Source organism: Syngnathus floridae, chromosome 9 (genome assembly GCF_059516105.1).
Source record: "Syngnathus floridae isolate MCC-2025c chromosome 9, RoL_Sflo_1.0, whole genome shotgun sequence".
NCBI classification, from domain to species: Eukaryota; Metazoa; Chordata; class Actinopteri; order Syngnathiformes; family Syngnathidae; genus Syngnathus; species Syngnathus floridae.
In genome coordinates, this window is record NC_142421.1 from 13164319 (window position 1) to 13176831 (window position 12513).

Sequence of the window (12513 nt, forward strand, 5' to 3'; positions counted from 1 at the left end):
CAGTGCACAGGAGGCAGATTAAGACGGCTCTTTTTTTTCTTTTACTGGTGTGTTTTTTTTAACCAGCCCTGTTAGTGCTGTGCTACCGTGTTGCTGCTGTGTTGCTGCCGCGTCTCAGTGACTTTGCTGTGTTACTTCCGTGTTGCTGCGGTATTACTGCCGTGTCACAGGCAGTGTTTGGAAAGAAACGTTAAGGTATGTTATTAAAGCTTTAAAAAAACTTTCTGTGTCCAGTCTTTCTTTGCTAATAACTCACGTGCACACTTCCGCGTGGCTGCGGTACTACTGCTGCGTCACAGGCCATGTTTAGAAAGACATGTTCAAGTATGTTATTAAAACGTTAAAAAAGCTTTCTATGTACTGTCTTTCTTTGTAAAAAACTCGTGTGCACGTGCGGTTTATAGTCCGGTGCGGCTTATGTAAGAAAAAAACTGAAATATCCCTGAATTTTAGCTGGTGCGGTTTATAATCCGGTGCGGTTTATAGTCCGGCAATTACGGTAGAGTAAAAGCTACAAAACAAACTGACAAGTAACTCGCTTTCGAATCAGACAAATAAAAACTGGTCTAATATTTAAAAATAAAATAAAATATTATTAAAAGTGAAGACAATTTGCAATTCGAGTAATGACACATGAATATGAAGTACAATTTGTCTTCGTGGGCCGCATAAAATCATGTGGCGGGCTGCATCTGGCCCCCGGCCTTGAGTTTGACACCTGTGCCTTATACAGATAATAAAAACACATGATAAAACTGATACATCCACATATTCCATTAGAGTTTAAATTGCTTGCAATACAATTACAAATTAGTTAACGCCTGTGTGATTGATTGATTGATTGATTGATTGATTGATTGATTGATTGGTTTATTGATTGATTGGTTGGTTTATTGATTGATTGAGTGATTGATTCAGTGATTCATTGAGTGATTCATTGAGTGACTGACTGAATGACTGAGTGACCGAATGGGCAATCGTTCGATGTCTGTCTGTCTATATGTATGTACTATATATATATATATATATGTATGTATTTTGTTATTTGTTCATGTATTTTTCTTTCACATTTTCTTTCTCATCTTCCACTTCTTTCGGCTGCTCCTGTTAGGGGCCACGACTGCAGAGTAATCGTTTCCATATCTTTCTGTGCGGTCACACCAACCATCTGCATATCCTGCAACATCTTCATCTCTGCCACACTCTCCTTTATTTTGGCCAGTACAGATTTCCAAGCCTCGCTTCTACCATTCTTTCCGATAACTTCATGCTTTGCTTAATCAACATAACAACACCTCTGTAGCTACTACAGTTCTGCGCATCGCCGTGGTCTGAAATAAAAAATAGAAGTCAACACCTTTCCGGGAATCTTCTCGCTTTTTAAGAATCTCCCCTGCCATCTCTAGTTCCATGCTCTCACTGGAATGTCGTCTAGGCCAATTGGCTTTCCACTCTCCATCTTTTACAAATGTCTGGGTATGAATTTTATCTATATTTATTTTTCTCACTCATTGGCGGCCCCACAGAGGGACTTGAAGCGGCTCCACAGAGGGACGTGGTATGCTAACAGAGGGACCCTGGTGGCATTAACGATTTTGGTGACCTCAGTTAAACTGAGGTCAACAGAGGGAGTGAAGGAATGGGGTCGAAATACAAAAGGTCCTGCCTAGCTACAAAAACAGATGTGCTCAAACCTCATTGAATAAAGTACATAAGCAGACAAGTATATTCACTTATTAAATCAATAAAAGAAACATTTTAAGCATATAATTATACCTACACACCAAATCAATAAAGAAGATATAACTACACATTTTTGATAAGTGGTGTAATGAGGAAGGTTTTTATAAACTTTATGATCTGATAGATATTTCTGAGCACTTCGAAATAACAAATGTCTTTTGATATATGGCCTAAATAGCTTAATGACCCTTAAGGAACTGTGTAATGCATGCCTGATGTTTTTCTCTAAATCATGGACACGGCCAGAGTCGTCTTGACCGTTCACTACTTGATTGTATCTTATGTTTTGACTAATGCTTAGTCGCCAGTTTTTGATTACTACTGAACGCTCTGCACAGAGGGAAATATTTTGCCTAACAAAGAAAGAATGAGGTACGACAGTGTATGTCCAAGATTGGAGAAGAATGTTCACAGGAAGGTCACGTGGAGATAAAACCAGCAGGTGCCAGAGGGAGCCAGCCAAGGACTCGGCCAAAGATGATCGCCAAGGCCGAAAGACGGGATGGAAGACAACAGCCCCCACACACACTGAATCGCCCATAACCAGCACCCACTCCCATGGCGAACTTGCCCCACCCCAAAGACTCATCACCCATCAAACTCGGCCTACACTGGCATGTGCAGCTGATATAAGCTAACCAAAGAACCTTGAACGTTGCCTTTTCTGAATGGAGACTTTCCGCTCTTGAAGGGCCCAGCGCTGTATTGTACTTTCCTGAAAACAGAGCTGTCTGAACAAGAATTGTGATTGAACTCAACCAACCTGTGTAAGTCTAATTTGTGCTTCAGTGTCTTAGCATTTTCCTAAATCTGAAGAAATCAAACAAGCACGCAGTGAGTAAGTTGGATAACAGGTGATTGGCTTTTGCCGTGAGGCGCAGATAACGCGCTCCCTAAATTGTGGACAGAATCCAGCAACTGGTTAGCACGTCCACCTCACAGTTAGGAGGGTGTGGGTCCGATTCCACTTCTGGCCCTCCCTGTGTGGGGTTTGCATGTTCTCCCCATGCCCACGTGGGTTTTCTCCGGGCACTCGGGTTTCCTCCCAGATCCCAAAAACATGGTTGTTCGGCTGACTGAGCACTCCAAATTATCCCTAGGTGTGAGTGCAAATGGTTGTTTGTCTCTGTTTGCCCTGCAATTGGCTGGCAACCAGTTCAGGGTGTCCCCCGCCGACTGCCCAATGACTGCTGGGATATGCTCTAGCACGTCTGTGACCCCCTTGGGAACAAGCGGTATAGAAAATGGATGGATGGATGAATATTGGACGCTCAAGTCGGCCGACCCATACATCGGTGGCACCCCTTCGTGAGTCAACAGTGTTGCCATGCGGTAACGACTTGAAGAATCTCCCTGAATGTTGAAGAAGTTGTTTACTTGATTACCTTGTTAGAACGAGCGTCTTTGCCACACATGATTCAGCAGCAGTCTCTTGCTTTCACTGGCCATGACACACATGGGCATTGATTTCAGTTAAGACGGCAAGGTCACACAGTGTCACGCAGGCTAGGCAGAGTCACCCACTCAAGAGTAGTATAAGAGGATGGATTCTGAAGGTAGTGGTTGGACTAGACATAGGCAGACTACGGCCCGCGGGCCACATCCGGCCCACGGGGCCGTTAAATCTGGCCCGCCAAACCTGAATAAATTGTATTAATAAATTTCTTTTTTGTCATTCTTCCTGCAATTACTATGTTTCCCCAATAGATACGGAAGAGCTCGCCCGCGCATTTACTCCCGGAAGCCGTGTCAGAAAGCTTGTGCACACTCACAAGTGCGTGTACGTACTAAGTAGTACGGACCCAGCACACTCCGCACTCTATTTCCATCAGTGCCGAATTTCGAGTGTGGGCTGTGACGTCAGCATTCTCGTAATTCGCGCGCTGAGCTTTCAGATACAGTTTTACGCTAATGCCACCCACAAACCTTCCCCAGGAATCCTTCCATTAAAATGAGTGGCCCGAGGAAAAGAAAGGTGGACACAGATTTAGGTTAACGGACCGACACCTCGACTCTATCCTAAGAATTACCACAACAAATTTTACTCCAGACCATGATGCACTAGCAAAAAAAGGGAGACTGCAGGAAATGGGGTCAAAATACTAAAAGTCCTGTGTAGCTACAAAAACAGATATGCTCAAACCTCATTGAATAAAGTACATAAGCAGACAAGTATATTCACATATTAAATAAATAAAAGAAACATTTTAAGCATATAATTATACCTACACACCAAATCAATAAAGAAGACATAACTAGGCATTTTTCATAAATGGTGATGAGAAAGGTTTTTATAACTTTATGATCTGATATATATATTTCTGAGGACTTTGAAATAACAAATGACTTTTGATATATTGCCTAAATAGCTTAATGACCCTTAAGGAACTGTGGAATGCATGCCTGATGTTTTTTCTCTGAATCATGGACACAGCCAGAGTCGTCTTGACCGTCCAGTACTTGAGTGTATCTTATGTTTTGACTAATGCTAGACGCCAGTTTTTGATTACTACTGAACGCTCTGCATGGAGGGAAATAGTTTGCCTAACAAAGAAAAGATACGGTTGGAAGCATGATTAAACTAAGAATAAGCAAAGACATGATGTATCAAAAGAACAGCAATAGATTAATGATGTCACAGCCAAAAGCTAATATAATTTCGTACAAAATGACAAAATTAAAAGAATAAGAATGAGGTACGGCAATGTATGTCCAAGATTGGAGAAGAATGTTCACAGGAAGGTCACGTGGAGATAAAACCAGCAGGTACCAGAAGGAGCCACCCAAAGACTCGGCTAAAGATGATCGCCAAGGCCGAAAGACGGGAGGGAAGACAACAGCCCCCACCCGAGAACTCGGCCAAAGATGATCGCCGAGGCCGAAGGACGGGATAGAAGACAACAGCCCCCCTCCACACACACACACCAACAGCCCCCCACCTCCATACCGAATCGCCCATAACCAGCACCACTCCCATGGAAGCAGACTCTCCTTCGAACTTGCCCCACCCCGAAGACTCATCACCCATCAATCTCGGCCCACAATGTGCTACTGAATATAAAACTGATCTAACAACCTTGGACTTTGCCTTTTCTGAATGGAGACTTTCCGCTCTTGAAGGGCCCAGCGCTGTATTGTACTTTCCTGAAAACAGAGCTTTTTGAACAAGAATTGTGATTGAACTCAACCAATCTGTGTAAGTCTAATTTCTGCTTCAGTGTCTTTGCATTTTCCTAAATCTGAAGAAATTAAACGAGCACGCAGTGAGTAAACTGGATAACAGGTGATTGGCTAAGGCTTTTGCCGTGAGGCGCAGATAACGCGCTCCCTAAATTGTGGACAGAATCCAGCAAATGTTGACCCTGACGTGATTTCTTCAGAAGGGAAAGTGCATGCTCCACAAAGGATTCTTCCTTCTCTGCTCTTGCTCAACAATATTGCAGTCCGATCGGCACAAAAGGTAAGGGGGAACCTTTTCTCTCTCTCCCAGTGCAGCAATGTTGTGGAGTGAAAGCGGAATACAAAAATTAATAATTTCAGCTCTGTGTTCAGGAATGGTGGTTGTATAGAAGTGTGTGTTTCTGTGGAACTTGGTAAAAGTGATTTGTGGAAAAAATTAAAAATACAAAAACAGGTGAAGGCGTCGCTGATATAGCAGGACGGATGCCGAGCGACTCCAATAGTTTGACCTTAGAACATTATAGGGCTGTCTGAGTCGTGGTGAATTAAGAGAAAGGTGGTGAGGACTTTGTCTGATCAGCAAAGGGCGCTCACACCGCTGGAACTTGTGGGATGCCAGTGACTAGCATATGGGCACCTGAGTGGCCTCAATAGTAGACACTTAGGAACTTATACTGTTGCCTAAGGTCGGGGTCGATTGGATCGGCCAGGCCACCAATACGAGTCGGGGACTCGTGAAAAAAATATATATAAATAAAAAGAAAAAAAATGGTGAAGGCATCGCTGATATAGCAGGACGGATGCCTGGCGACCTCAATAGTGCGACCTTAGAGACTTATATTGTTGTCTAGGGCAAAGGGTAACTGGGTTAACCAGGTCGCTACATAATTGTTGAAGTGTGTCTATGATGATATTGTGTGGAAAGCAGGCTTGGCTGTCAGATGGGACAGCGGTGCAGCTGAAGAAGTGAGTGATTAGTTGTGGTGCTGTTCATGGGATGGAAGTGATGATTTGTGGTTCATGAAGAACAATAAGTTGATTTGTATAAAATTGTTGATTTTATTTTGATTTTGCATGAGAGTTGGAGTCAGAAAAATGGCTAAACAAGAATTTGATAAAGAATGTATATTTAATTAGCTTGAAGGTTATATCCCATTGTGTGGTGGGGTTAAACTGTAACCATTTTTGTTTTCAAAAGGGTGCGGCTCTAAAGTTTGGGCCAAACGGTCAGGTGGGCACAAATGCATATTTTGGACAGAGGTGCGGGGTTACATTGTGCGACGTGGTGGTGGCGAGGCTCTCCGCACTTCAGTTGCCCCCCCCCCCCACCCTTGTTATCAGCTGGGAAGATTGTCATGTCTATGTTGTGGGCCCGTGTGTTTGTTTATGTGTATGTTTGTCTTTGTGTATCAGTTCGTTATAAAGGATGGAATTGCGTTAAATTGGTGCACGGAAACGATGTGCTAGACAATGGTTTATCAGATTTGCATTGTTAAATATAAAAATTAGAAATGATAGAATAATCTGAGGGTTGTGGGCAGAAACTCGTCCAACGAGGAGAGTGCCCAGCCCTCATAAAAATGTGAGAGTAAGAGAGAACATACATTGTAGAATTGGATAAAATTAAATTATGATTGCAGATTTTAAATTTAGGAGGAATTATTGATTGGTTATGACATAAGACTATACAAGGACACATGTAAGGATAAGTCAAAGATTTGAATCACTTAGAGTTAAAAAACAACAAATAAAAACGACATTGCAAGGGGGCACTTTTTATTAAAAGAACACCATGTAAAGTATTAAGTAGGGGGCATTTGTGATTGGGATTAAATTAAGGATAAAATTAGGTTAATGATTAGAAATCAATGGTGCTCTACACAAAAAGGCTTAAATTTTAATGGGGAAATATTTGGAGTACTGTGTTGGTCTACATATGTCATGGTTCTAGTTTATTTGGTTTTGATTGTGGGTTGGGTTTATTTTGTTTATTGTTAAGATGTTCCTTGTTATTCTCTTATCCTGTGCATTGCAAATGTCTTCTTTATGCAGATAGGTTAACAGGCTAGGAATTTAGTGAGGAGATAATTGATCAATTGATGGGGGTTAATAATTGTCCAAATCCTAGTTACATGTTTTGAGGGACCAGAGCAACGACATTATATTCAATTTGCAGGCCATTATTTCGTATGTGATGACAGTGTCTAGATAAGTAGACTGTTTTATCAAAAATGTGAGAGTGAAGGAGGAGGTTTGATTTGTAATCTGGCATTTGGGTGCCACATTTAAGAGTCTGTGCAGGAGCATAGATTGTTTTTGTTTGTTTTTAAAGATATATTTAACAGTTTATCTCGGTGCAGTAAGGATATCATCGACGGTGCTGTGGTGGAGAGGGTGAGCTGCACCAAGTTCCTGGGGGTGCACATCAGTGAGGACCTCTCCTGGTCCGCAAACACCTCGTCACTGGCAAAGAAAGCTCAGCGCCGCCTGTACTTCCTGCGGAAGCTCAGGCGTGCATGTGCTCCTCAGGCAGTCCTGTCTACATTCTATCGTGGCACCATTGAGAGCGTCCTCACCAGTTGCATCGCTGTCTGGGGTGGTAACTGCACTGAACAGAACTTGAAGGCCCTGCAGCGCATAGTGAATACGGCTGGTAAGATTATTGGTGCTTCGCTCCCCTCCCTGAAGGACATTTACACCTCCCATCTCGCCCGCAAGGCAACCTCGATTGCCAGAGATGTGAGTCACCCGGGTCACTCTTTGTTTGTCCTTCTGCCCTCTGGGAAGAAGTACAGGAGCCTGCGCTCCCGCACCACCAGACTCGCCAACAGCTTCTTTCTCCAGGCTGTTAGGGCCTTGAACTCGCTACCCCCTTCTGCGTAGCGTGCGGCACTGTTGCGCTATTTTCGGGAATGTCTGCTGTACGCGCACTTGCTCCTTTTTTTCTGCTCCTCTTATTTATTTATTTATTTATTTATTTATTGTTGTGTTATTTATTCATTATTTATTCAGCACGCTTTTGTTATACTTGTTTACTTGTTTGTCTGTTGTGAGCCATGTCTTGTCACCGTGGGATAGGGGGGAACGAAATTTCGGTTTCTTTGTGTGTCTTTGGCATTTGGAGAAATTGACAATAAAGCTGACTTTGACTTTGACTTTGATATAGCAATTTTGAAAAACTTACAATTAAAAGCAAAATTACATTTTAATTCTGACACATGCCAGCTAACATGAGGATGGCAAATAAACGAATAAATACTAGCTCAAATGTGGCATGTGTTTTAAATTGGGCGATAAGACATTCACTTTCAAGCACTATCATTTAGCGCTGCTGACAACAATATTTTATGAGATGGTAAACCAAGGAGGAGTGTCATAGTTGGAACACAGGCGCTGTATGACCTATAGATTGAACAATAACATTCACCGCATATACAACCACATTGGTTAAATTACATTACAGTTTAGTACAAAGGATTTCGGAACTTTATTTGATGATAAACACTGGAATGAGGATTTTAGCCGTGTTAATGGGTAGGGTGGATGGATTACTCAAAAAAAAAAAAAAAAAAAAGCATTTGATAAGGGCGGCTTGATAGTAAGATGATGAGTGTGCGCAACTGATAGGATACAAAATGTTAATAGGAAGATTGACTGAGAACACGAAGATAGTTTTGTGAAATTTGTGTCCCAGTGTGTTCTGCCCTAGCGCGTGGCACAAGTCCTGAACTGAGTCCTTGTTCTCTACTGGCTGCCTCAAAATCAACAGAGGACTGTCCCTGGTCATGACACACCTTTGACCTTTGGGAGAACAACAGGAACTATTATCATGCTTGAAGGGGGCAAGCACGGCTCTTCACAGGACAAGAACCATACAGTTGGTGGAATACACACAGTGGCAGATCAAAAAGAAAATGGACTGAAAGAACAAAGACAAGATGGACGCATTTGAGAATGGCGGACGGTCCAGCCCTGAATCATCATCATGAGAATCTAAGAGGAGAGGCTGCTAAAGACTTGCACGAGTCACATGAAGTCAAACTGGACACATTGCTAAAGACTGCTGAAGCATTACAAAGTTGGTGGAGTGTGGGACAAAAGGGATGGAAGTGTGTTTGGGTGCTGGGGCAGACATAACTGAGGAGTTTTGATAAAAGAGGGAATAATAAGGCTGCTTACTGACACTGAAACGGGGATAAAAAACAAAATACATAGATATGGACAGTGAAGATGCACTGACAAATTATACGACAGCGTGATCAGAAACTTTGTAAAGTGGACATTGATCAATAGAAATTAAATCCTTTGAATCATAAATTTTTATATGTAACTTAGCATTTCGAAGACATAATTAATCTAACTGAAATAATGAAATTTTATAATTGGACCAGTGAAAATTTGGATTCGGGCAACAGAAGGCTGAATCGCTAAACTTAATTGACCTTTATCAAAACAACAGAATTTAATTACACATCAACTGCGACTGACTTATAGGATGCATATTTCAGCTTGAAGGGGTGAGGGGCCATAAGAAAGTTGGAATTCTGGATAGTCAGCAAAATAGTAATACAGGGCACTACTTAATTAAAAAAGAATACAGGAGGGCTTTAAATAACAAATACATTGACATGACCCTTGCGACAATTGATTTAAATGGCAATTTATGATAGGCACTTGGGGTTAGGATTAACAATCCATCCATCCATCCATTACTGGTGCGGCTTGTCCTTACGAGGGCCACGGATGATTAACAATAATAACTAGAATTATTAATTTCCGTAGAAATTGCGTGTGAAGGCGAAGAGGCTGAATAAAAATTCGGGGATTGAAACGGGGATAAAAAACAAAATACATAGATATGGACAGTGAAGATGCACTGACAAATTATACGACAGCGTGATCAGAAACTTTGTAAAGTGGACATTGATTTAAATGGCAATTTATGATAGGCACTTGGGGTTAGGATTAACAATCCATCCATCCATCCATTACTGGTGCGGCTTGTCCTTACGAGGGCCACGGATGATTAACAATAATAACTAGAATTATTAATTTCCGTAGAAATTGCGTGTGAAGGCGAAGAGGCTGAATAAAAATTCGGGGATTGAAACGGGGATAAAAAACAAAATACATAGATATGGACAGTGAAGATGCACTGACAAATTATACGACAGCGTGATCAGAAACTTTGTAAAGTGGACATTGATCAATAGAAATTAAATCCTTTGAATCATAAATTTTTATATGTAACTTAGCATTTCGAAGACATAATTAATCTAACTGAAATAATGAAATTTTATAATTGGACCAGTGAAAATTTGGATTCGGGCAACAGAAGGCTGAATCGCTAAACTTAATTGACCTTTATCAAAACAACAGAATTTAATTACACATCAACTGCGACTGACTTATAGGATGCATATTTCAGCTTGAAGGGGTGAGGGGCCATAAGAAAGTTGGAATTCTGGATAGTCAGCAAAATAGTAATACAGGGCACTACTTAATTAAAAAAGAATACAGGAGGGCTTTAAATAACAAATACATTGACATGACCCTTGCGACAATTGATTTAAATGGCAATTTATGATAGGCACTTGGGGTTAGGATTAACAATCCATCCATCCATCCATTACTGGTGCGGCTTGTCCTTACGAGGGCCACGGATGATTAACAATAATAACTAGAATTATTAATTTCCGTAGAAATTGCGTGTGAAGGCGAAGAGGCTGAATAAAAATTCGGGGAAAGCTACAAGATTATGTTTAAATTTGGAACGTGTTGAATTGGTCAGAAAATTGATAGAAATATAGAAAGAATTTTGTAAAATTGGGCGTGAATTTTAAAGTTGAAAATTTGAAATTTGGGGAGTGGGAAGTTTTGGAATAGGTAGGCATAAGATGAACAGTTCAAATTTTTTTTAAATGAGTTGAGTCAGTGGGAAAAAAAAAAAAAGAAGAAAAAAGGAAAACTAGAAGAAATTAGAAGGGAAAAAATGAAACTTTGCAAAATTTTACCACAATGTTGGAAGTGAGGATGTGAAATTTGAATTTGAATCTAGGAGGTTAAAAGTGTAATGGAGTAAATCAGATGAATTATGTGGAAGTAGTTAAGATTAAAATAAAAGGAAGAGGAATGCAGAAGAAGTTGAATAATAATAAAGTCAAGGCAATTCAAATTGATTTATATAGCCCACAAGCAAGTCTCAAAGGGCTTCAAATGTACAAAAATTGCCTATTTAAAATACAAGAACAATAAGTGTGAGGGCCACAATGATGATCATGACAGCAAAAATATTTCTAATTGGTTTTGATAGGTACAAAGGGGGAACATGGAAGAAGGTTTTCAAAATTTGTGATATAGCGTGACTCAATTATCAAGAGTAAGTATTTCTTTTTAAATCTAAGAATTGGCATCAACAAAAATGATAACGATAATCCAAGGTTATAGTGTAAGTGGCAGGAGGAAGCTGTGTATATTTTTTAAACATTATTTTCAGTATCATTATTTCTTAGGAGGGTAAGTAATGCTTGATGAATGAAGGAACAAGGTAACAGTAAAAGGGAGTGCTCTAAAATTTTTGGTTCTTTGCCAGAGGTAGTTATTTGGAGGGATGAATTTAAACTGAAAGCAAAATGGAACTGTTTAGTGCAAGAAATATGGGAAGGTGGAAATATTGAAGTTACAGCTCAACACAAAGTGTCAAATAGTCTAAGTGTGAGATGTGAGCAAACTAAATGGGGAGTTAAATCATGTTCCAGTATTATGCATATTGGCAAACGATGTGAGGACAAGAGACCAGACAATTAGATATTAATTTTGGATTTAAAATAAAAAAGGGACATTTTAATTGAGGAGAAAATTTTGTGTACGGAGGGTTCTTTTTACAATTTAATATTGTATGTTTTATGTGTGTGTTGTGGGATGACAGTTTGTCTGTAATGCTGTATGAATGTCAAGTCTGTACTTGGGATGGGGTTTGTGTATTGTGAATGGTTAACATCATTCAAGGTTGGGGTGATGTGATCACAGCAGAGGATAACATTCCTCTCACCTGAAAAATATAAAGATACTACAGATTTGAAAAAAGACAGATTGATCAGGGCTCCTTTTGGACTAAATATGGGTTTACGATTACTCTGGGGCACCATTGACAACAAAAGACTTCAATGGAGAAGGCCCATTTCAAGATTATGACCAGACGTGACTATACCAGCATTGACAAGCAAGACTCTGAGCCAAGACAGTGTATGACAACAACTCTGGACTTACCTGACAGTGTGACGAAATGTATGAGACGGAATTTGTGATGACTTGCTTTGTTTTGATGTTTTACCTAATTGTATTGCAGCCTGTAACAGCAACCCAGGGAGCAGATTGTGCTTCATTTGTTAAACTTGCGTTTACTTTGCAGGTTGTCAACTGCAGTCTTGGAGAATTTTGTGTCATGTCTGTGAACATGCATTAACAACTAACCCCTTACTTTTCATAATGAGTTTTTAAGTTTGAGTTTGTTTCATGACAGGCTCGGCAGGCTCCAATTTTCTATTTCATGCGTTTGACATGCGCCCGTGTCTGGATTATTTTTATCAT